At 39.3% G+C, this 26727-nt stretch overlaps 1 protein-coding gene across 4 annotated transcripts in view; it reads left to right on the forward strand.

Annotated features, from left to right (window-relative positions):
- The window catches only part of PRKN (parkin RBR E3 ubiquitin protein ligase), a 1287019-nt gene that overhangs the window by 271084 nt on the left and 989208 nt on the right, over positions 1 to 26727 (forward strand). The window lies entirely within an intron of this gene.

Raw genomic sequence — 26727 nt, forward strand, 5'->3', positions numbered from 1 at the left:
GTCGAAGCCTCCCAGCCTTTCATCTGGGTGTTTCGTTGCCAAGGTTGATTGCGGTAGGAAGAAGGGGGGGCCTGGTGAAGGCAGTGATGCGCAGCGCCCTCACCTGGAGGTGGAGACCTGTCATTTGTTGGGGGAGGCTGGCAAATCCTGTGCAATGCGGACTGAAGTCATTCTTTGTGAAAGGAGGAAAGACTGAATTTTCTGTGGATGGCACAGGTGATGCGGAGGGACCCCTCAGACACACGCTTCTCCTTTCCTAACCAGCACCGACTCATTGCACTCCCGTTTATACATTGGGGGGGTCCCGCTGTTGCGCACAGTGGGGGTAGGGGGGGCTGCTGGGTCTGGCTACATGGAAACCCCTTCTGGTTTTGACATCCTATCATTGTGTCTTTTCCTGATGATGTTTCGTGTGGCTCCACGAAATGCTTTCGGAATTTGGGTATACAAAGGAAGCTATAGAAATGCAAATCGTCCCCCTCTGGTTCCAAAGCATCTTTGCTGATGGCTGGAGGCACGGGCTCATTGTGAACAAACTGCTGTGCTTTGCTTTTAGGCAGTTTGTTTTATAAGGGAAGTGCCTGTGCTAAAAAGTGTTTCGCCTTTTTTTTTTTCAGTCAACTAAAAAGCTTTTTACTGTACCTGCCAACCTCTAAATCCAGGAATGTTCCCTTCACAAATAAATGATTTTAAAACAGCTCCTTGAACCAAAATATTTTATGTTACCAGGAGTTTTGAAGTTTCAGGTTCTAAAACTCCTCACCTGTACTGTTCAAGCTGATAGGTTAGACTAATTGCTCAGATGATTCATTTGACAAACATGTTTGTGAAAGGTACATATTGATTTAGATTCCATTTATTTTGACACACACTTCCAATGTTCCGGGCTTCCCAGGGGCTCACAAAGAAAGATGAAATTCATTCCTGCTTTCGTGGTGACTCTATTTAGGGGCCTTAAAAACAACAGAAGTATTAGGTTGAGCCATATGGCATAAAACTATCACCAGTTTCATGTGGTTCAACCTATGAATATCAGACATGAGCAGCACTGATGAAGTTCTAGAACCTAGGTGAGGTTCGGTGGGCTGAGGTCCGGAGCCGATGACCAAGAAAGAATTCTTGAGACATCTTTGGTGCAACATGGTGATTTATTAAAGCACGGGGACAGGACCCGTGGGCAGGAAGAGCTGCTGCCCCCGGTTGTGAGGGATGGCAGGTTATGTACCCTGCGGTTGGGGGAAGGTGAGGGAAGGGGAGGTTTCGATGGAGCTTTCATATGCTAAAGAGGTCTACAGGGTTGGGGAAGGCAGGGAAACGGAGGTTTGAACGGAGTTTTCATATGTTAAAGGAGGCCTCCAAGGTGCAGGGATACCGGAGGCTTGATCAATGTTGTCTTTTGGCAAGCCATTAACATCAAGATGGTTGGGAGATTCCTGGTGGGATGTCACAATCCTGCTATCAAGCGTCTTTGTTAGTGAGATTTAGGTATAGAAGAAACGAAACTTCACTTACATTTCCTTCTACCCCAGCCTCCTTCAGTTTTGTTTATGGAGGGGAGGGTGACATTAAGGCTTGAGGAACTGAGTTATTTGCCTCTGGAAATTGTGCTATTGATAATGTAACTTCTTTGTTCATAGATCTCTAGGACATTTGTAAACCAAGGGAGACTCCTGTCTTGTGGGATTGTGATCTCAGCAAGTTAACTATTTGTTTCTCGTTTTGGCAGTCAGGGGTACCTGAGGAATGCTACACATATTACCGAGGGGAGCGGATGGAGAGGGGGTGCAAGGTGCCAGCTTTTGCTTTGTCCTCAGCCAGCCTCCCGCTCCCTCATCAATACCATATGGAAACTGAAACATAAGTATTACAGGATTTTCAAGGTGAAGAAAACACACCTGAGTGGAAGTCACCAAGACTTCCTGGGTGAATTGAAACTCGAGTAGGATTCCATACATGGAGAATGAGCATGGTGTGTACCTGCCGAAAATCATAGGCCCCTGTTCTTCTAGAAGCTGGAGAAGATGTTGAAGACTGGGCAGGAAGGGAGCTTAGAGCTGTATCTTACAGAGGTTTCATGCATGGAGAACTAGAGCAAAATAGGGTGGCTTGGAGGGAAATGGGAGTCTGGAGCTCCAGTCTGGTTGTAGGAAGGATGGGGAACTTAACCCGCATGGTAAGTGGATGCCAAGGGAAATCTAGATGTCTAGCAGGAGTTTGAGAACTTAGCTGTGATGCTTAGAGGCTCACTTTATATTTAAGGACTAGCTACATAGAGGTAAATATTATAGCTCTTGGGTTAGATGTGATCGCCAAAGAGGCAGAGGACAGAGGCATGAGCAGGTCTTTTAGGCAGCAAGGGGAGAAGCCAGTCAAGGAGGCATCATCCTTCCAACCGATGCTTTTGAGGGTATTTTGGAAAAGGAAATTACTGGTAAAGAAGTATACGTGCTGTGAAAAGATGGAAGAGCATGAGAAGGAAAGAGCCTTTGGACTTGGTGACCATAGCGATGACTCCAGTCCGGGATCATGGGATCATGGTTAGCGAAAGCCAGAACATTGGGTTTAGCGTGCGCTGGGGACTGTGATGAGGGGGTTCAGCTTGCCAGTGAGGTTGTAGAATCTTCATTTCTAAGCACAGGGATTATACTCTATGGAGTGTTTGTATCGTAACTCTTTTAAGTATTTAGGGAATACCTAGTTCTAATACTACAAATTAAGGCAAAACACTTTTTTTAAATGTCTCTTACGTACTTAGCCGACGTGGCCTCTCTCTGTTTCAGTTTGGTCATTTGTGAAGTGGCACTAATACTAGTACCTATCTCATTGGAGTTTTGTGAAGACTAAATTAGTTAATTTCTGTAAAGCTCTTAGAACGAGTGTGACATATAGTAAACACTGTGTAAATGTTAGCATTTATTAGCATTCTCATCACCATGATTGTCACCATTATTAGCGACTACTTCAGAATCTAAGAGATCACCTAAGTATTACAAGACTACTTTCCATCATGAATTATGAGGATATCTGTGATAAATTAAAGAGTTAAGGAGTGACAATAGGATACATATTTGACTGGGGCAAATATATCTGTATATATTTTTGTGGTTGTGTGTGTGTGTGAATGTATATGTATGTAGTATTAATACATTTTAAGTAAAACATAATTTTAGTGAAATTAAATTAAATATTAGTTTAGTTAATTAAAAAGAACTTTCTGGAGTTTGTAAATAAATTTTTGACCCTTACATGTGTGGGTTTTACTTACCTTAAGAATAGTGGAATTTGAGGGGCACCTGTGTAGGTCAGTCGGTTAAGCGTCTGACTCTTGATGTCAGCTCTGGTCCCGATCGCGGGGTTGTGAGATCAAAGCCTGCCACAGTGTTCAGCAAAGATTCATAGGTTCATCATGGTATTATTGCTTTTAAAATATATTTTTGTAAAGTGATTATTTGCCAAATACTATGTTTGGTAAAAGCAAACTGTGAAGAGTTGTACAATTGTTTCCTACTTCATAAACAGTGTTTCTGTGTATGCTTTTATTATTTTCCTTATACCTACAAGTATGCATATAAAACTAATTTTTGACTTCGTATTCACAATCACTTGGTCTTTTTTCTTCATAAAGAGTTCTTGTCAGCTGTTGATACAGAATATTCAGGTCTCTTTCAAATGATGTGTCTCCCCTTTTCCTAATCCCAAATCTAACATGCTCCATTTCAGAAATCTCTGAAATCATCTTTACATGATTTTGAATTTATTATTCAGAATTATACATGGAAAATAAGGTTCTAAAGTAGTTGTATATATCAAAATGTATCAAGTGTATAATTAGATTAACTTACAATGGCAGGGACTTGAGAATTTATCTAAGATTTTGTTTGAGCATAATTCATTGTATTCACATGAGTTGTGTTATTATCATTAGTACCAGTATAGGTTAGTATAGGTTTATTAGCCAGTGTATTAGAGTTTTCCAAAGAAACAGAACCAGTAGGATTGATCCTTCCATCCTCCATCCATCCATCCATCCATCCATCCATCATTTCTTTTTATCTATCCATGACATCTGTTTATATAGGATAGACTGATAGATACATAGATAGATTTATTATAAGGAATTGGCTCCCATAATTATGAAGGCTGACAAGTCCCAAAACCTGCAGTCTGTAGACTTAGTGCTGGTCTCCACCTGAAGGATTGAAAATCAGGAAAAGGGATGGCATAGTTAACAGTCTGAAGGCTGACAGCCTTGAGACACAAGAAGAACTAATGTTACAGGTCAAGTCCAAAGGCTGGCAAAAAGAAAAAGCAAACCCCTCAAACAGTGTCCTTGCTAGAGGGCTATTGAGAAAGTGAAATTCCCTCTTATTCATGGGAGAGTCAGTCTTTTTCTAAGTCCCCCTCAGGCGTTCAACTGATTAGACAGGGCCCACCCATATTGGGGAGAACTGTCTGCTTCACTCAGTCTACCAATTCAAATATTAATCTCACCCCAAAACACCCTCACATACACACCTAAACTTACGTTTGACCAAATGCCTGGTCACCCCATGGGCCAGTCAAGTTAACACAAAATTAGTCATCACAGCCAGGAAATGAGAAACTTTGTCATTTTTAATTAATGCTATAGGAAAGTTATTCTATTTGTATTCTTTTTGTAATAATTATACTTATAAAATAGAAAATAAAATGTCTATTTTACATAGAAATATTTGTTTTATAAAAATATTCATCCAGGTGGATGTTCATAAATTCCTTTAAATACTCAATTTTATGATGCTTAAAATATAGACACATATTTGGAGACCATCATTTCATAAAATAGATTATTTTTGTAGTAAATATTAAAGGGCATCAGTTTATTACTCCTGTTCTTCCAGCTAAGCTTTATGATTATGACGTGATCTGAGTTTGGAAGACCAGAGACATTTAGACTTTACTAGCTCAGGTTGTAAATATCAAAGACAAATAAATGACTCTCAGAAGCCAAATTATTTAATTGGCTATATTTTTAGTGATACATGTTATGTTGATTTCAAAACTTATTAAGTAGTGAAAGCCCATGTTAATTGACAAGGTAAACCATATCCAATGGCTAAAAAATTCTGGGTTTTGAAATCTTTAAGAAAATTTACCTGTTATTTTCAGAAACATTACAGATTATTTTGATCATATCTGTAGTTATCCTGCTAAATTTTGAAACTTTAAAAACTGCACAGTGATGTTGTGAATACCCCATATGTTCCTTGAACCACCTCTAACATAATTAAATATTTTTAACTAAATTCTTGAAAGTTGGTGATTCCTTAATGTCCTTTAAGTTTTTCCCCACAATTTAGGCCATTTTTTTCTGATTAAAATTAATATATGATAGTTATAAAAATTCAAATGATAGGAAAACATGTACCAGCAGGCCTCTATCACTCATATATTTTTAATAATTAAGAATGATTATTAAAAATAAGTATTATTCTTAATAATTAAGAATATCTTTATATGATAATAAGTATATTATCACTTATAATCTTAGAATTTTTCCTTTAATTCTACCAAGTTGTCTTACATTTTACTTTATTTTATTTTTTTTTTAATTTTTTTTTCTTTAAATATTTTATTTATTTGCCAGAGAGAGAGAGAGAGTACACACAAGCAGGCCGAGAGGCAGGCAGAGGCAGCGAGAGAAGCAGGTTCCCTGATGAGCAAGGAGCCCAATGCGGGACTCGATCCCAGGACCCTGGGATCATGACTTGAGCCAAAGGCAGCGGCTTAACCAACTGAGCCACCCAGGTGTCCCACATTTTACTTTATTTTATACTTAGAAATATGAGTTCAAGTATACCAGCAGATATATTAAAAAAGCAAACTTGATATTTCTAGAACTTTAATTAGATCGTAGTTTAGTGATTTAGATATTGAGAAACTGATAAACTGTTTTTGTGTCAGAGTTTCAGTGCAAAGACTATGCGGTTAACACATTTATTTGCAAGTTTTATTAAGGTATGCCTCTGACAGAATATGATTAGTATTCTTCCATATTAGAACACATGTTTATGACTCTAGTAGCTACTGTTTAGTTACCCTTTATCATTACAGATGCTGTGCTTTACAGTGTAAGTTTGAAATGTATAATGAGAAATTACTGCCGAGAAAGAGAAAATAAACCGTGCTTATGAGCTACTTCCTGTGTCCACTAACGAATACTGACTAGACATCACCATGTACTGAGGAGAAGGTGGAGTAGCAGGGTTGGCGTATTCACTTGCTGGGGGCTTCACTTTTGTTTTTATTTATTTTTCTTTCTTTTCATAATGATCATAGGTAATATCATTATGGGTTCTCCTATAAAACTGGATGCTTCTGAGAATGAAAGAAGGCTCTATTAATAATTATTCCAGGACAAAAGGTATATGCTGGCAGTGTGCTGGGCAAATGAAGGGAAGTGGTTACCCAAGGCATTGGGCAGTATTTCTCACATGGAGGAGTCTCAACTTCTTTTAGAAAGAATTTTTTGGTGCCTTCCCCCAAGCACTTATAGAAACAATAGCTTAAGAACACAGTCTTATTATGAACATTTAAAAAATTTTCTTTTCTTTTTGGGGGGCGGTGGCAGAGAGACAGAGGGAGAGGAAGAGAGAATCTTAAGCAGACTCCGCACTAAGCATGGAGTCTGACACAAGGCTTGATCTCGTAACCCTGAGATCATAACCCAAGCAGAAATCAAGAGTTGGATGCTTAACCAACTGAGCCGCCCAGGCGCCTTTTATTATGAACATTTTTAAAGTAAAAAGAAAGTGGTTTTATCTTTTTAACTGGTAAAAACATTTTAAATATGATAAGCTAACTATTATCAAAATTTTAAAGAATTTCATAGGATTCTTAGTTCCTAGAGATTATGTTTACAGATGTGTTTGAAAAACTCTGTTGAGTATAATCATTTTCTTTATATATTAATATGTTCTTCCTTGTTATTAGCAAGACTTTAAGAACTTTAAAGAATTAAAGAAAAATGGGTAAAATATGGATGTCAATAAATGGGTGATCTGGCCTAGGCTTTGTTTCTGGGAAGCTGGAAGAGACAGACTTTTATTTCTCCTGCTAAGTACACTAAAACTCAGGATGTTACATATAACATATACAAACATAGGAAGATTTAAAAGGTGACAAGAAGAATGTAGACTAGGAACCTCAAGACCCCCAAAATATTACAGTTTTCTTTTTACCAAATACATCCTAGACTTGGAGATAATGAAATTGGCAACCTAGGAATGCCAACATGTAAAGATCAAAAAGCCCCAAAAAACAAAAACCTAAAAAGCCTGCTTTCTATCCAAAGAACCAGGAACAGAGTAGCCTAGAAAACTTTTAGGCAATAACCATACTTTTCCAGCCAAATAACACAGACAAATTATGGTCCCACCCCCCATCCCCACCAACAGTAACAAAGGCTGATGGAGAGTCGAGCTTACCTCCCTTGTGAAGCTTTCATGAGTGCCTTACACATCTACTCCCCTGACAGTACAATAAGCTACACCTCTCCCTCTGCTGGCATGGTAACACAAGGGCCCTAGAGTTGAGTTGGGATTTTCACTGTTCCTAAGTGGTAACAGAGCCACCAGTACCACAGTGCCTGTGGAGATCACACGTGGTGCTGGAACATCATTCCACCCAGCAATGATGAGGACTCCCCATTTCAATAGATAATAAGTGGAGACCTGGATTTCTATTTTTACTGGCAATAAGGAGGTGGTGATCCCTTTTCCTGCAGGAATAGTGTCAGAAAAAGCCAGGTAAAGCAGAAGGTTTAAATAAGATTCAGAGTCTCGTAATGAGAAAATGCTCAGGTTTCAAAGGAAAAGCAGCAAGAATCAGGAAAATCACAAATAGTGTGAAAAACTATCAGTAGATGCTACTATTGAGATGACAGAGATGTTAGCATTTATCTGATATTTTAAATAGCCATGATAAAAGGCTTCAATAAACAATTACAAATATGTTTGAAATAAATGAAGAAAAAGTATGGTAAAAGAAATAAAATATATAAAGAAGAACAAATGGATATTATAGAATTTAAAAATGCAATAATAAATAAAAACCTCACTGGATAGCTCAACAAAAGATTGAAGTGGCTAGAGGAAAAAGTCAGTGAACTGGAAGACAGAACAGTAGAAATTACACAATTTGAACAGAGAAAATAGATGAAGGAAGGAAAGAAGAAAGAAAGGAAAGAAGAAAGGAAGGGAAGGAGGGAAAGGAGAAAGGAAGAAAGAAAGAAAAGAGCAAGCCACAGAAATATGTGGGTCTATAAAAGAACATTTCAAAATTGTGTCATCAGAGTCCTAGAAGGAGAGGATAAAAGAGAGAAGAACTAAAAGTGCTCAAGGAGATAATGGCTGAAAATTTCCCAAATTTTACAAGCAACATAAAACTGCAAATTCAGGAAGTGGAGGGAATCCACAATTTTGACATAGTCAAAGCAATACTCACATCCTAACTATACTTCCAGAAACTATAAAGACAAGGAAAAAAATCTTGAATGCAGCTCAAGAAAATGTACAGGCATACCCCAGAGATGTTTCACGTCCTGCTCCAGACCGCCATGATAAAGCAGATATAACAATAAAATCAAGTGGGCTTTTTTGGTTTCCCACTGCATATAAAGTTATGTTTTCACTATACTGTAGTCTATTAAGTGTGCAATAACATTATGTCTAAAAAAATCAAATATACGTACCTTGATTTAAAAAAAAATACTTTATTGCTAAAAATGCGGTTACAGGAGCTTTCAGTAAGTCAAAATCTTTTTGCTGGTGAGGTCAATAGTGAGGTCTTGCCTCACTATTGATGGCTGCTGACTGATCAGAGGGGTGGTTCCTGAAGCTTGGGTTGGCTGTGGCAATTTCTCAAAATTAGACAGCAATGAGATCTTCCATTCACGATGTTTCTTTAGCTTGCGATGCTGGTTTGTTAGCATTTTATCCATAGAACAGCTATCAACTTTGGAGGCAGTGCTGTCAAACTGTGCCACGCTCCATCAACTAACCTTAATGTTGTATTGTCAGTCCTTTGTTGTCATTTCAACAATCTACACACATCTTCACCAGGGAAATTCCATCCCAACAAACCACTTTCTTCACTCAGCCGTAGGAAGCAGCTCCTCATCCATAAGTATCTGTTGTGAGGTTGCAGCAATTCAATCCCGTCTTAAGGCCCCAGGTCTAAGTCTAGTTCTCTTGCCGTTTCCACCACAACTTCATCTACTTCCTCCACTGAAGTCTTGAACCTTCAAATTTTAAAAAATGCAATATCTGTGAAGTGCAATAAAGAGAAACACAATAAAATGAGGTATTCTTGAACATCTTATGCAAAATGGAAAAGCAATTTGAATGGCACGGTATTTCTCATCAGAAACCATGAAGGGTGGAAGAAAGTGGCACATTTTTCAAGTGCTGAAAGAAAAGAAGTGTCAGTCCAGAAACCTATAACAAGAGAAGAGATCTTTCTTTCAGAAATGAGGACAAAATCAATGTATTTTCACACTTTAAAAAAAAAAAGATAGGGACGCCTGGGTGGCTCAGTGGGTTAGGCCGCTGCCTTCGACTCAGGTCATGATCCCAGGGTCCTGGGATCGAGTCCCGCATCGGGCTCCTTGCTCAGCAGGGAGCCTGCTTCTCTCGCTGCCTCTGCCTGCCTCTCTGCCTGCTTGTGTGTTCTCTCTCTCTCTCTCTGGCAAATAAATAAAATCTTTAAAAAAAAAAAAAAATAAATAATAAAAATAAAAAAAAAAGATAAATTGTCATTAGACAAACTTCCCTAAAAGAAAGGATTAAGGATTTTCCTTATCAAGAAGGGAAGTGTAAAAGGAGGAACTTTGGAGCATAAGGAAGGAAAAAAGAACACATAAGCCAAAGTATGGCTGAATACACAGACTTTCCTTCTCTTGAGTTTTCTAAAATGTTTGAGGGTTGTAAGGACTTGTAACGATGTCTGCTGTGGTTCTTTAGGTGAGGAGAGAAGGACTGGGGCACTCAGATATTGCTGGTGGGAATAGAAAATGGTACAGTCACTCTGGAGGCGAGTATGAGTTTCTTAAATACTGAACATACACCTACCCGGCAACACAGTAGTCACACTCTTGGTAATTTTTCTCAGACTTGTGGTCACACAAAGCCTTGGACGTGAATATTTATAGCAGCTTCATTCACAGCAGAGAAGAACTGGAAATAACCCTGAAGTCCTTCAGTGGTAAATGATTAAACCAACTCCGGTACATCCATATCCTACTCAACAACAAAAAGGCACAAACTATTGATACACACAACATTTTGCATGAATTTCAAGGGAATTATGTGGAATGAAAAAAACCAATCCCAAAAAGGTCACATGCTGAATGATTCCATATATATGACACTCTTGAAATGACAGAATTATAGAGATGGAGAACAGATGAGTGGAGGGGGGCGGTAGGAGCAGGAGGAAAGAGTGTGTGGCAGTCAAAGGACAATAGGACGGTAGGAGGGGCCCATGTGGTGGGTGCCTTGCATCTTGACTGTACCTGTGCTGGTAGTACAGTTGTGTTGTGTTATGGTTCTGTAAGGTGTTACCTTTGGGAAACTAGGAAAAGGAAACCTAGGCTCTCTCTGTATTATTTCTTACAACTCCATTTGATCTTATAAATACCTTAAGGTAAAATTTAATTAAAACAAAACAAACAGAAGTTCTGCCGTTTTCCACAGAGGAACAGAAATGATCTCTTCTTATAGAAAATAAATAAGCTTGTTATTTGCATCTGTTTTAATGGGGCAGTATTTCTTATTAAGTGATTCTCTATGTGAGAAACTAGAAAATAATTTAACTGTTTCTTAGAGACATTTAAAGACTAATTCACCCTAAAAGTATAGGGCCAATGCAGCATAATACTTACAGAAGTATTAAGACATCTTTCTTGAATTCTTGAACAGAATCATTAGCACCTTATAGGTTTGAATGGAGATGATTAGTATTTATTTTTAAAGCTTTTACCAAATATTAAGAGAAACAAAAATAAAGTTTTTAACAATTGACTACTCTAGCTGTACACATTTTCCAAAAGGATTTGAGAGTCATGCCCTATAGTTTTAGGAAATAAATGAGCATCTCATGTAACCATGTGATTATGATAGTTAGAGAAAACATTCACTTAGAAAAATTGTTGCTCCTTTATTGGTATTAAACATTTATCTAATAGAAGGAATTTAGGGATGAAGGGGTTTCATTTATAAACTAAATGTATTTAATTTTTTAACCTTCTTTCTTGAATGCAAGACAGAGGCTAGATTAAATTGCACTTCAACCATGATTTTTTTTTTTTTGTACATAAAAGAAGAATTCTGCAAATGACAATATAAATGGCCAAGATGTTTTATTTAAAATTCATTTTTTTCCCTCTGATTGTAAGACAAAAGGAAGCCAGGTTACATAACCATTATACTCAAAAAGCAGTGATTTCTTTGTATGTAAAAGTACAGTTGTGCAAATGAGACCTGCGAACATTTTGGGAATAATGCAAACATTTTTTTTCCAAAGGGTTGTCTTGCTAATGGAACATACTGCCGGCCTCCTGCATTTAGGTAAATGTAGATCCCTTCTTGAGTTCCTTCAAAGTACTGGTGTATTCTTATGGTAGCTGGTAAGTCCTGCAAACTGTTAGAGTCTACAATCAAAGGATGGTAATCTGTACAGAGCAAGGGCTCACTCCCAGAAGTCCCTTATTTAATCTGCTTCTGTCTGCTGTTTATATGTGTCATTTGGAAAAAAATTTCTGAATTACTTATTTTTTGCATAATTCAGTACCCTCAGAAATGTTATTTTTCTCTTGAAAGGAAGTCTTGACATTTGTGTGCCCCTGTGGACTTATAAAACGTCTTTGAGGATTGCCATGAATAAATGCAGACTTGAAAGAAAAAAATAAAAGTCGAGACTCTTTTAGCTTATAAGAGGCTGAAGATAGAGGCTGTAGGTTTATTTAATAGGCTCGTGCCTCTCCAAGACGTTTCCATTGTCCTTATTGTGCTCATTTTCCAAGGTAGGTGATATGTGAGGGAATAAAAGTCTGCAGCAAACCAATCCCCTAAATCTTAACATAGGATGCATTTTATTAGAGTATATAAGGGATAAGCCTGCCTCATAGGAAACTTGACAAGTGAGAGAATGAGTACGCGATGTGAAATTTTATTCACTGAAGTCCTCGTTTCAAATCGTCTATTCTGTGGCCTCTGTTATTCGACTCAGATTCCATCATGCATTTGACCCAATTGTGTTTTAAGATTTTGATACAGTCATTATCTTTTGGTGAAGGAAGAATCCTTCAGAAGAAACAAGAATTTGTGCCTATACCATTCACCTTAAAGCTGCTGCTGCTTCTTCTTTTTTTTTTTTTTTGTAAGATTTATTTATTCTAGAGAGAGAGAGAGAGGGAGAGAGAGCGTGTGCCTGTTTGAGCAGGGGGAAGGGCAGAGGGAGAGGGAGGATCTCAAACGGACTCCCCACTGAGCGCAGAGCCTGATGCAGGACTCCATCCCAACTCCCTGAGATCATGACCTGAGATGAAATCAAGAGTCCGGTGCTGAGTGCACTGAGCCAGCGAGGCACTCCTGGCCTTAAAGCTTTTAACCCAAAACTCTGCTCACTCAGATGCTACCTTTTCCTTCTTCCTTCTTGCCGTGTAATTGTAATTAGCCTGGGATTATCGTCAGAGAACAATGAAAAATTTTGTATGAAAAAGCTCTTTAAACCTTACATACCAAACTCACTTATGACCGATAAATACTGTAAATATATATAAATACTATGTGTGCCTCATTTTCTTTTTGTGGGTACACTGGAGCCACAGCTTCAATTAACTTATAGCTTAACATTGGTAAACATTGACTCTGCTCCCTTTCATTTTCTTTACCTGTGAATTAAATGGGATAAAAAGTTAAATGTGTAATAAAATAATTTATTTTCGCTATGCTTTCAGTGATGCCCATGAGACAGAGGAAACAACATTGAATGGGACCAGGAGAATTTTACCTTCCTGTTCTAATACGTTATATTAATTTTTTATTTTAATTATTAGGTTTAATATTGATAGGAACACAATTCTCATGAACCACTTGACAGTAGATGTGGAATTAAGTGAAATTACTGTTTGGTAAGCGGGTGTGGCCATACTAGCCTTTCTGAGGCCCTGAAGGATGTGCTAAGACAGCATCCTTTGGCCATGAGCCAAAGGCTACACAAGCCCGTGGGAATGGAAGCAATCCTTCAGGTGTTTCTGATTCGTGGTGCAAAGTCTTAGTTATTAACTTAGTGTCCATAGTGCTATAGTCCCAATGATTTGTGGGTTTTTAAAAGACAGTTTTGTGCATATGTGTCTTCAGGCAGACAAGCACACGTTCATTTGGGGAATGAAGTTCTTAGAAAGGAAATTGTCAGTTTTGTGAGTGCATCTGTTTAATTGTATTTGAGGATTTTATTCTGTCACTGGATTTTATTTTACCTTGGACTATTTCCTTCCCTGTTGTTGGATCTGGTCAGTTTGCTTTCAGATGTGCCACTCTTATGTCATTGAATATATAGCCTAATTAATGGCACAGATTTGTGCTTTTTAAATTGTTAAAGCATTCTGACATTAGAGAGAGAAGGGAGGAATGTGAGAACCGACTGATGTCTATGTTTTGGAGTACATCACAAACTTTAGTTCAACTGTGTGGGCTTTTGAAAGCTCAGTACAGGTTTTGCCAAGAATATTTTCTGTTCCTTTTTACATCCTTAAGGAGTTCAAAGGGAACTAGATCTGTGTGTTTGCATTCCATTTATGCATAATTCATCAAAACATTGTTCTGAAAGGAGAGAAAATAAAAACAAAAACTTAGTGAGATATCTCTATTGTTATTTAAAACACTTAGACACAGAACTTCAGGACAAGCAACTCGCTGCCTTGGTTTACCTGTTTTGCCTCTCGATTCATTCTCCTTTTGAGCAGAATTGAGTTGCTTGCTGGTCTGTAGAAGTCTAAATGACTGAGATATCTATATATATCTCAGTCATTTATATATATGGGGAAGTTTTATGGTGTTGTCTCCAACACATGCTTATTGCCATATATAACAAAGAAGTTAAAACTTCAGGAATGTCATAGGCTGGCTGAAGTCATTTACTTGGAATTCTACTTGACTTTCTAGTACACAGTTCTATGAAGAGTGGATATGAAGTGGATATGAATCACTCTAAAGTCAGCCTTTCTGGGATGGGCGAGTCTTTTAAATGTTCCTGTGTCTAGTTTTCTCACCTATCAAATGGAAATAGTAGTAGTACCTGTAGTTTTTTAGGGTTGTTTTGAGTTTTAAATGAAACTATACCTACAAAGGACTGCTGCAGAAGCAAAATATTAAATTAAATTAAATTATTAGATTACTTCGTTTGATGAATAATTCACAGAAGCAAAGGAAAACCTTTTATTTCCCATGTGCAATCGATTCATCCTGAAATTTATTTTCTTTTAAATCTCTCCAAAAGAGAACAAGTTTACCGCATTCCAGATTTCCTAGTTCATACTCGGGATAACCTCAGAGTGTCAGACCTCAGTACGTCTGCTCATGGGAGCTCCTTTAATTTAAGTCTTATGATAAATTTTTATCTTATGGTAGATCCTATTCTAATGAAGTTTACCTTTTTCTTTAGTGTGCTGAATATATCTGGACACACCATTTATTCTGGGAATGATTTTACAAGAATACTTACTATTCAAAATCCGTTTATTCAAGATTGCTTCTAAGAGTTCGTGAGTCACTCAAATTTAAAATAGAGGACAAGAGGGTTAGGTGGCACTCTAAAGAGAAACACATTATATGGCCTACTTCTGTGACTCATTTGTCACCTCTGTAATTTAAAAGCAGAATGGAAATGCCAAATTTACATAATCTATTATTTTGAAGTCCATTTAAAGGTAGTGGTTTCATTCTTGCTGATTAAATTAGTATCTTTTTGTGTTGGTATCTTTTTTGAGTGCTTTAAAAGGAGAAGGTTGATTTCTTACCCGTCAACCTTCATATATTGCTTATATCATACAATGTTGTATATGATTGTTGATTTCATCTCAGTCCTTTGCCTTTACCATGGTCTTAAAAATATGTATATAAAATTGTATATCGATCATTCAGTCCTGTTCATTGCTAGTTTGCAGTTTTTAAAATAATCTGTTCCACTGACTGTAAGAGAGTATTGGAGCTATTAAACGACTAAATTAGTTAATGACAAAGTGGGAAATTCTTCTAGTGATTGATTTCAATTTATTAAAAACGTGTCATTGAACATTTAAAAAATGTTTGAATATATAGAAAACAGATATCGAGGAGTAGTACTGTTTGAAAATAGCAGTGAATTCACTAATTACTTTACGTCTTGGTTTGACTGGAAGACACTCCTCTAGATTTTATATTATGAGTTTGAAAAATACAGGAAGTTTGTTGATAGTCCTTGAGGGTTTGCTCTTTGACTTGGTATTTTCAACTTTTGCCTCAGGTGGGAGAATGTTGCAGTGGACTATCCCCTATTCAAAAGTATTAGGTCATCTCTAGTTCTTGTATTGTTTTGGTTTTATTTATTATTTTTGACACCGACTGGTAGGAGCAATGTTAAGTATCAAACTACTTCTTCGAATGTTTTAGTTTATAAATAGTCTTTTTAGGGATACTAGAAAAATGAAAAAGCAAGCACAAAAGACTGGCAACTGTTTCTACATCGCTTTCTGTCCTGTCATTAGATGTATTTGTGTACTGGTGATTTATATTCTGCTTACAATTTCCGTGTCTCGCCCTCTCCAGCGGCTTAATCACTATCCGCCCAGTACAAACCAAAGCCCTGGATTTCTTCAGCAGCACTAGAAGGTTAAGTGCAGCGGTGTGCTGGCCACCTGGCTTTCCAGAACAAAAAGGTCTGGTGGTTGCTCCGCATTTCCGCGGTATGACCCTCCCACCCTGATCTTCTTCACAGCGCTCACATGATAATGCCAAATACAGAATTGGGAAAGATGCTCTGAATCTGTTCTTAAGTGTACGTGTGGGCTGCTCCGGCCCAACACTGGACTCCCTTGTCTTGTCTCTTTGTCCCACCTTTGGGCTTGTTGTTGCCCTTTTTATCCCAAGAAACCTCTGTTTACAAAATCTTCCAAAGTGCTTGAGGGTAGTTGTTATGCCTAGAATGTCTGTTCTCTGTCTTCCCTCCTCTTTTACTTTACCTCCATCTTGGACAAGTTCCACTTGGTGATTTTTAACAGTGGAGTGGGCCCTGGACTCTGGGACTGCCCTGACCCATGCTGGAAGGAGCCAGTGCGCGTCCCCTAGTGCAGTTTGCTAGTACCGTGGCCTGTTCTTCATCTCAGGATCAGTGATGTGGCTTCTGCAGTCACCCACCCAATACTAACCCACTAGCTCTTCTGCACTAGTCTATCTCTGAGCCAGTTTTCTCACTCTGCATTTGTACACTTTTTAAAAAAAAATTCCATTCATTTAACCTTCTTTCAATGAGAACCCATATGTGGCACCAGTGAGACATGGACCCTGCTCCCAAGAGCCTTACCTGGTGACAAATATCGGAGTCGCTCACAGCACATGGGTTGCGGAGGCGGACCCTGTGGCTTTGAATGCAGGTGGTCATTTGTTAGTTTTGCCAACTTTAGAGCAAAGTTCTGTGCCTCACTTTCTTCCCCTAAAATGAGAAAAAGACATTGTGTACCTTGGAGGGTCCTTATGTATATTAAATGAGTTTGTTCACGGAAAGGACTTAGAAAGTGCCGAAGCTTTGCAAACACTCGAGCCTGTCATCGTTGTCATCATCGCTGCCTGTGGAATGCCCCTGGAGGGACAGTTCAGTGTGCTCTGCCCGGAGCCGGCAGGGAAGGCGGCTCAGCGCGGGGCTTCAGAAGCTGAGATTTAAGAGATAGCTGTGCAACTGTCCTGTAGTAAAAAAGGGGGGAAGTCATTTTATGCAGAGATGGTGAAATATGAGACGACAGTAAGGTCTGAAACAGTTGAGAATGGCAGTTATGTGCTGTGACAAATCACAGTGGAAGAGGAAGAACAAGAAAGTCAGTATCATGACGAGGGTGGACCGGGGTCAAGTGCTAAGGTGCCTGGAACACAGGACTCAGAAGTTTAGGTATCTCGGATCCTTGCAACGAACGTTCCCTGGGTGTCCACAGCGTGTGCTCCTGGTGCGCAACCACGGGGGAACGTGGGAAGCGGGACGGGGGGCCGCTGCTCTCAGGGAGTGTTCTTTCTTTCTTTCTTTCTTTCTTCTTTTTTTTAATAAAGACTTATTGATTCATTTTAAGAGAGAACACATATGAGCAGGGGGAGGGACCGAAGGAGAGGGAGAGAGAATCTGAAGCCGCCTCCCCACTAGGACCTCAAGCACGCCGAGTCCATCATTATTTTTTTAATCAAACAACTTTAATCAAGTTAGTAATAAGCAGCACAAGTGCAATTGGGTGCAGAGCCCCATACTTCACATGTTCCTATTGTTTTCTGTTGTCTGTAGTTGTCAGTGTTGAAGGTGGGACCCACTTGTGAGTCCTCTTTCCGGAGGTAGAACAAGGTACATACTGTTCCGAATTGACCTTGTGGCTTGTCCAGAGGAGTTTACCAGCGATAGGTGGTTTTGTTGTTGGAGGATCATCTCAGAGACTGAAGCCGGTGATGCTGTTCGGAGGGCATCGTGCTTCCATCCACATCCCCCAAATGGTTTCTGCCATTCATTTCAGTAATATATATAACCCATTGGTGACGGCCAAAGCCACTTGCTGTCTTCATAGTATTTGTTTCCATATTTGTCTTCTCCCAGTAAGGTACCAGCCCTCACACTGTTTTCCCTGAAGACCTGGGGCTTGATCCCAGGACCCTGAGATCATGGCCAGAGCCGAAAGCAAGAGTCAGATGTCTGACCGACCGAGCCACCCAGGCGCCCCTCAGGGAGTGTTCTGTTTAGGGAATTATCCCATCAGTTTGTGCAGAGGGTGTGATCTACTGGGGGGAGGAGTAAGAAGTGGGTGCCCAGGCATGAGACCATTGCAGGCTGAGAATGCTGATGTCTGAGCTCAGGCAGTGACGACAGAGAAGGGCATGATAGAAGGGCTCTGCCGAGGGACCCAGTGTAGAATCTAGAGGGTCAGTGAAGGGGGTAGGGATGGCTGTTGTGTGTGACTCCTGGGATGAAGGATGACCCCCTAAATGTAGGACTTCTGAATTCCTGGTTCATTGGTTTCTAATAATTTCTAATAATTAAGTGGATATGAATTGAGCTGTTAGCACGGATATCCCATGAGCAGTGAGAGACGATTAAAGCTTTCTGTCAGGGCATCATGAGGATGGAAGGCACACATTAAAAGGGACAGAGCAGAAAGATGTGAGGGACCTGCTGCCTGATGGCTTCGTGGAGCCCAGGACCAGCCCTGGACAGCTTTTGTCTAGACTTCCTTCTACCCGTGGAAAAGAAATCCCAATCCGGTTATGTTTCTGTAGGCAGTGTTTTGCTACATGCAACCAGACTCAGTCCTAAATGTTTAACAAATGATAGTGGCCCCTTTCAGATCATTGTAAGTGCTTAGAAGGACAGAAGATGAGCCCAAGACGGGTGATTCTACCTTATATTTAAGAAATTCAGGAAAGGCCTCTCTTCGGTGGTGATACCTGAGCTGGGACCTGAAGCAGCCTGCCCTGGGACTCTCTGGAGGGAGGGATCCCAGAGGGAGGGAGCAGTCCTACGTCTCCACCTGGAGGGGGAGTTTGTGAGGCATATTCTGGGCCACAAAGGAGGTACCTGCGGCTGGAGCACAGTGGAGACAAGATTAGTTAGAAGCTAACATTGTTGTTTTTCCAGAGATACGGTGGGGCTCATCTAGAGGGCTTGCAGGTGAAATGGCCTCCGTGTACAGATTTGTGTCGTTTTAGAGGTTGTTTCAATAGAACTTGTGGCTGAACTGATATGAGAGAAAGGGAAGATTCGAGTAGGGTACACAGATACTTGGCTTGAATACAGGTTCGATGTCGATGCCACTGGGAGCAGGACAGAGTGGAGGAAAAAGAGGGGTGCCATGGGGGGAGGGTCAAGGTTTCAAATAAATTTTAAATGGAGATATCTAGAGAGAATAGAATTTATGAGTCTTTTGAGGGGACAGAATAGAACAGAAATATAAATTGGAGACTCAGTGTTCGACACTCGATGTCAGAAAATAATATATAGTAAGACACATTCTTCAATTAAAGTCTATTTGAGAATACACACATAGACTCCCAGTCAAGATGAAGTTAGGTGTAGAATCTAGGGAACTGTAATAGAAATACATGGAAATTGTATTAGCGGCTTCGAATTTGATTAGTATGCTTGTTCTCTTGCAGTGCCTGACATTAGCAATATTGATTTCCTTTACAAGTCAAATTTCCATTACAAGTCAAAGATGAATGAATGGTTTATATGTAAACCATTGTATCAAATTTGGAGGGGTTATGTATTTGTAATTGTTATTGTAAAGTACTTCAGGAATGCAAAAGAGTATGGGGATAATATAACAAATACCGATATACCCACGATTCAGCTAAAGAAAAAAAAAATGACAATAACATTGAAACCCTGAATATACTTCTCTCTGGTTCTGTTCTCCTCCTTACTTCCCCAGAGAGGTAACTTTTATCCTGAATTTTTGAATTTGCTGTTGTCATCCATATCTTTAATACCCTTTTTATGGATGCATTTACCATTCCATTAATTATATGGAATGCTAGTAATTTGCATGTTTTTAAGCTTTAAGTAATTGATATTACAACTCTCTCTTTTTTAAAAAGATTTTATTTATTTATATGAGAGAGAGTGAGAGAGAGCATGAGAAGGGGAGAAGGTCAGAGGGAGAAGCAGACTGCCCATGGAGCTGGGAGCCCCATGTGGGACTTGATCCCAGGACTCTGGGCTCATGACCTGAGCCGAAGGCAGTCGCTTAACCAACTGAGCCACCTGGTGTCCAATATTACAACTCTTTTATGCAACCCAGCTTTTTTTTTTTTAGCCGTATTTTGAGATTAATCTGCATTACTGAGAATTAGCAACTGTATAAGCAAACATATGAAAAACAAAGAACTAACAACTGAAACAATGATTTTTGTTTCAAATATGAATAAGATGTAATTATTTATGATATTGTATATGTTCTCCAAAAAAGGTTCTTTGGTTCTCTGTTGTCTGATTTAGAATATGTAACACTTTGCTAACTTGTGACTGAATTTGTTTCCATCATCAGTATTATTGAGACTGAAGGTTAATCAAGTAAAATATAAAAAGTTCTGTTCTAAAATTAATTAGCAAAATCTTTTATGTTTTAATGCTTGCCAGAAACCAGTTTGATTTTCGTTATTCCTCTTTAGGGAATATGTTTGAAAGGTAATGAAATTTTGGGTCCAAGTTCACTTGTTATCAGGGCATACTAGATACTCTAATGAAGGTCAAGAACTTTTAGATATGAAGTGTATTCACTGGGGTCTTTGAGGGTCCTTTGTATATAGAAAATCAAAGGCATTTGATGATTTTCTTATGTCTGACCTTGTATCATTTAATTTACTTGGTCAGCGTTTCCATATTTTATTATTTCTCAACTAATATCACGTAGCTGGGTCTGTTCCTGGATCTGTACATTCACGAGCAGCCTTTTCCACCAACAGCAAGACAATCTGGTGGAGGAGGAGAAAGATGTCCTATCTGGCCCTGGCTCTTAGATCTATCATTTGTTTCGCGTGGTTGGCAAGCCAGTTAGTTCTTGTCCCTACGGCTCAGTTTCTTTACTTGAGAAACAGGGGTGATAGTAATGACCTTGCAGTTGTTGTGGGGGTTAAATAAAATAAGGTTTGCAAAGCACCTCACACACACAGTGCCTGACACGGCAGAGGCGCTCAAACACTTCTTCCTTCCTAATATACAGTTTGTCAATAATCACACATTGTGTGTTAAAAAAATGCCAAGTGAGGATCCCTCCTCGGTTACTCACAACTGCCTGCCGGCATAGGAAGCAGATTCTCTCTGGCCATCAGTTTGGGTTATAAGAAGGCTTGGGGGGTTGGGGGGGGGGGCTCTTGCTTGTGAGCCAGTCCTCGCAGGGAGAGGGTGGGGGGTGCCGGTTTTTATTACGATGAAGTGGGGGATGTGATCCTCCTTTGAACTTGAACTCAGTTACATCGTTTGGCTTCAGTTTGCAGTTCTTGTTTTTCAAGTTTAATAACAGAAAAGAAGTGTATATAGATAGAAGATTAAATCTGACTAGCACCAGAATTTCAGCCATCTCCGATTCTGTCCGGCTCTAGAAAAGTGCTCAACAGGTAAAACTATTGAAGTGTCCTCCTTTTCTTCTACTTATCTCTTAGCGGGTGTTCATTCTGCTTACACTTTTCATGACTCAAAGCTACCGAGGTTTATTCTGTTTAATGGTCCCTAAATTTTGATGTAGTATCTTCAGATGTTTACTTTAAAAAATAATAAGGATACCGATTTTTTCCCCAAAATATTTGCCTTAGACTCCCTTGATCAGAATCTCCTGGAATAGAGGTGGGGAAGGTTGTTGGAAACGCAGTTTTTTAGGTCTTGCAGGGAATGGGTGGCCCTCCCCAAAGCCACCTGAACCTCTGGCAGCTGCGTGAAGTTCCCCGAACCAGCCACTCAGGTGACTTGGCGGGCCAAGGCGCATGCTCAGTTTGGGACCCTGGGATCTAGATTTTCCTTCGCACAGCGGTCCTTAGGGGTGGTCTCTCAGAAGCACAACTTTTGACTAATAAAACATAAGGGATTCAGTGTGATTTAAATTTATGCCTAAAATTTTGACCTCCCACTGTGGTATTTTAACTGTAACGTTTCATACTCTAATTTCCTAAAAAATTCCAAAATTGAGGAGGCAATAAGCCGTTATCTCTAATTGTGCAAAATAGTCATTTTTCTTTCTCCCTCTCAGTCTCTGTGTCTCATAGAGGCCCTAGTTGTTTACATGAGAGGTTTGAGAAGGACAAAAGCATGAAAATGAAAATGAAAATCATCTGTCACCTCGCCTCCCAAAGGTGGTCGGTCACACATCCCAGCTGGGAGGCTGAGGCAGGGTCGTGTAGGTGTGGAGTTCCAAGGTGAAGAGCCAGGCTTGGGGGCCCCAACGGCCTGTCCCCGCCACGTGCAGGCTATGCAGCTGGCGAATTTGCTTGATCTTCCCGTGCCTCCATTCCCTCATCTGCAAAATGAGAATAATAACTGTGGTATTATTATACATTTGTTTATCTATGCAACCTCATTGTTTATCTACGCAACCTCTTTGTATTTTTGTAAGGATTGAGCAAATACATATAAAATGCTTCAGTTCCTAGTACGCAGTAAGTGCTCGATTTTAGCTGTTATTAATTTTATTTTTAATTTATTTTGGTGACTACAAATAATGCTGCTATGGTATATGTAGACTGGCTTTTACATGGGCATATACTGTAATTTGCCTTTGGGTTATACCCAGCAGCAGAATTACCGGGTCATGTGGGGACATATGGTAACATACATTTGACGACACGAGGAACTGCCTGATTATTTTCTAAATGCGTGTTGGTATTTATATTTATTTTGTTTCATCTCAATATTCAAGAGATTAAAAGAGCACTGAGAGACTATTAAGGGGATGATGTATAAAATATAATTGTCACTCTCATACTTCGGGTTTGGACTACCTGGTGTGTGAATGGTCACTCTTAGTCTCTAAATCGAAGATCTGTGCCCACTTTCATAAACGGAGCTGGAAACGAAAAGCCATAAAAGTCAAGGGCATTATCTGGTGGAATGTCAGGGCACACTGCGGTTCCCTGGTACGTTCCTTCGAGGGTGCTTTCATTCCAGAGGGCACCGTCTGGCCCCAGGTGTTTAGCAACCTGTGCCTTAAATGCAAGCCCTTGGTCATTAACGTGGGTCGGACACATTTTGAACTGGGAGACATTTCAAGTACTCCTTTTCTAGAGAACATGTATTTCTCTTAACCTTTTTGTCATTCCTCGTTCCTTCTCGGTCGTAGTCTCCATCCCGGCATGTGACAGCCTGGTTGGTCCGTCACGCTTCGCACGATGTGGATCTGGTCCCAGGACGCCTGGCAGCCAGCAGGTGTAAAGGCAGCCGAGACCAACACCAAACCAGCATGTTGATTCAAAAGACTGTTGTAACATGAGGAGCCCAGAGATGACCATGCTGTGGCTTTGGTTGAGAAGTTGGCATGTTTTCTGTTGGACTTTTGAAGGGAAAAAGAAAAGAAAAGGATCACTATTTTAACTAGTATAGGTAGTTCGTATCATAAGAATGGCACCATTGCCATCATTATGAAAAAACAAATAACAGTTCCTTAGAGTTTCAGTAACATTGTTTGCATCTATTACCCTGAGATGTTTGATTTTCTTCACAGCCTGCATCTGCTTAATTCAAATTATGCACATGTCTCTCTGGACTGTAATTTCTTCCAGCTGTTAAGATACTGGAGCGGAAGATCTACATATTTAAAACAGCTGCTTAACTTGGAGGGCTGCTTTGTGTTTAGCTCTTAAAACTGGACATGTATTTTCAAAGACTTCCATCCTTTCTAAAAATAATTTATTTTGCCGATTCTTAAGTTGATTCATTTAAGTGTCTGTAGATTTTTTCAGTCTTCTGTGTCCAGAATCTACATACAGAGGATGGCTCATTTTTACTCAAATTGCCATTTTGAAAAATAAAGAGTGTGCCTGAGATGCTCTGTAGAAATGTAAAATATTTTCCTCAATCTGGTCTGAATAAGTACTCAAATTATTAGGAATAAGACCAGAAAAAAAAAAAAAAAAACCCGAAGTGGATTTGAAAATAAAGTAAATAAACTTTTCATCTACCTACAGAACAAGTCTGGAAATCCAAACTTTGGAAAAATTGGTTGATACACTGCCCACAAACTACACACAAAATTTTCCTGCCTGAGAGCAGGATTAATTTAAGTTACCAAAATGCTTCCAAATAAAATATACTTTTTCTGCTATTTTTAAGGTGTATAACTGTGAAAAGGAGAATGAAACAAATAATTGCTTCCAACGACGGCCAGAAATATAATTTTCTTCTTGGCACACTGAGGGGACTTGGTCAGATAACTCACCATCCTTAGTACTTCTTAGCACAGGGCAGAGCTAACTGGTTCCGCTAGGATAATCCTTGATGTCACCAGCTGGGGGTAGGGGCTGAGGGAATCATACGGTGCGGAAAATGTAGAGTACTTAAATCAGGATTTTTTTAAAAAATTAAAATATTATTTAGAAAAATAGAACAGAATGTGCAGATACTGATCGTTGACAATTCTATTGTGGTTGTTAGCTCTTGTGTCAATGCAGACAAGGATCATTAGCACACAGGTCCTCAGTCGCCAGGCAGGTGTTTTAAAGTGTATGACTTTAGAGATAAAATCCTGGAAAGTGGTGAAGCCTTTGGGGAACTAGAGAACATGTGGCCCATTTAAAGGCATTTTTTTTTAAATGTTTAGAATTTGGTGTCACCAAACAACAGGAGTCAGTGTGTTGCCGTCTCTCAAGTGGAAAGATGCCCATTATCCCTGTTGTTGAATGTAATTTATGAAGACCCTTCATTACTCAAAATGTTCTAAATGATATATGCTAAAAATGCCTTTCCTCTTTAAGTTAAATTTGAGGGATTTTTTTTTCCTAACCTCTTAATTAAGCTACACATCATTGAGTGTTACAGAGCTACTGTCAAAGTAGGAAGCTTTTGACATAAAGATCTTCAGATTTGTGAGTGATAGTCATTCCCGAGTGTCTTTCAGGGTAGCCTTCGCGCCAACTGTTGGACCTTTTGAAAATTTGGCAACTCTGAATGCCTTTATTTCATGCCCCACCCTGCTGTGAAACTTGATTGCCTGCACACAATTGCTTCCCATCCCCACCGCATCTCTGTGTCATTTGTTTGAATACATTTAAAAGCAAGAAGAAAATGAGATTACGCTCATGTTAAAATTTAAATATTTGTAGTGTTGCAGATGCAACCAACTTTCCATTTTGCCATTTCTCTGTCAAACCAGGTAATGGCAGCCGCATCAAGCCTCTTCCTCTGCAGAATGGCTGGCAAGGTTTTCCTCCCCTTGATTTGTGGCCACATCCTCAATTTCAGAAACATTAAGAAGAGAAGAAAGTAAAATAAATGAATATTTTTAACTATTTCTTTGAATCCGCTCTCCCTCATCTTCTGAAGTACAACAATATAGTTTTTATTGCTCTGTAAAACCAAAAGTTTAGGAACAAATAATAATCATATACAGCATCACCACTGATAGAAAATCTGTTGCTTTTGAAAACAGCCTAATTCACAGATGGGCGTCAGTAACAGTTTTCAGAATGTTCACTCTCTCTGCGTCTATAGAGTATAATCTTTATACTTCTATCCGGATTACTTCACTCTGTCTTATTTTATAAGATTGTATTATTTTAAAACATCAGGTGTTCACTGGAGAATGTCATGTTTAGGATAATCATAATACTTTTGTCCTAACAGCAGTTCATACCTGCTCGCCCTTACCTATTACAGAAACCATCTTAATGTAAGATGATTTTTAAGTCTTAAGTTTGTATTATGGAACAACAAGCTCCGCCCATTTCCTGTATCTGAAACCAACCTTCCACAGGTCTCTGAACCTGTGGGGTTCAGCATAGCATCCTGTCTGTGCCTCTGCCTCTACCCCTCCCTGGCCTAGACCCCTGTGGAGCCAATTCTGGACAAATTAAAACTGTTACAGTAGGTGATGTCGAAGATCTATTCCTCTAGCCAAAAAACCATGAAAGAGTGGCTTGAGTGGAAATATTAAAATTTGAATTTAATCCCTATGTTGAGCAAAAGCCAGGGAAAAGAGCCATGGCATGTTATGAGGGAGTGAGAGGGTACGTAGGCAGTGGTCTTTTGAATGAAACAGAGAAAGAAACTGGGGAGAATCAAAAAGCCAAAATATGAAGTTTCCCATAAGCCATCTTTTGTTGCCTTTCTCTTCTCATTTCATTTCTTTTTTTTTTTTTTGTCATTTCATTTCGTCAGTGATACCTTGCTGTCTGATTAGTTACTATCTGAAACAGCTTGTTAGCTTTGATCGGTTTTCTTCCTCCCTGTATTTTGCAAAATTTTCAAGACTCTCATTGCACACCCACCCCCCCACCCCGCCCAGTCCCAAAGCTAGCTAGCCCCAATGCGGGGACTGTTCCTAGCTCCTATCTGTGTCTCCATAAATGACATATTCTTGCAAGCTGTGTGTCGCCCTCACTGAAGTTGATGGGGATTCTTGATTTGTTCTGACTCCCAGATATCAAGGACTGGAAAAAAAAAATGACAAAGAAATAAGCTGCACAGAAGTTTTTCGGTCTTTTTAACCAATTTTATAGCTGTGAAATGCAGAAATATTATTTTGACATAAGCTATAGACAGACCAGTTTTTCCTAGTTTTCATAGGCAAGAATCCCCAAATATATCTATTTATGAAAATTGTGCTTATGAAACATTCTAGCCATTCTGTCCATGTTCTCCTGGTATCAAATTTTCTACATGAAAACATCAAAATCTATTGCCAGCAATACACTTACTGAACTCTGATTAAGTGACCACCAGTCCCTTATCCTCTCATAGATTTTTTTAAATGTTCTAATCCAA

The sequence above is a fragment of the Martes martes genome (assembly GCF_963455335.1).
Source record: "Martes martes genome assembly, chromosome: 6".
NCBI classification, from domain to species: Eukaryota; Metazoa; Chordata; class Mammalia; order Carnivora; family Mustelidae; genus Martes; species Martes martes.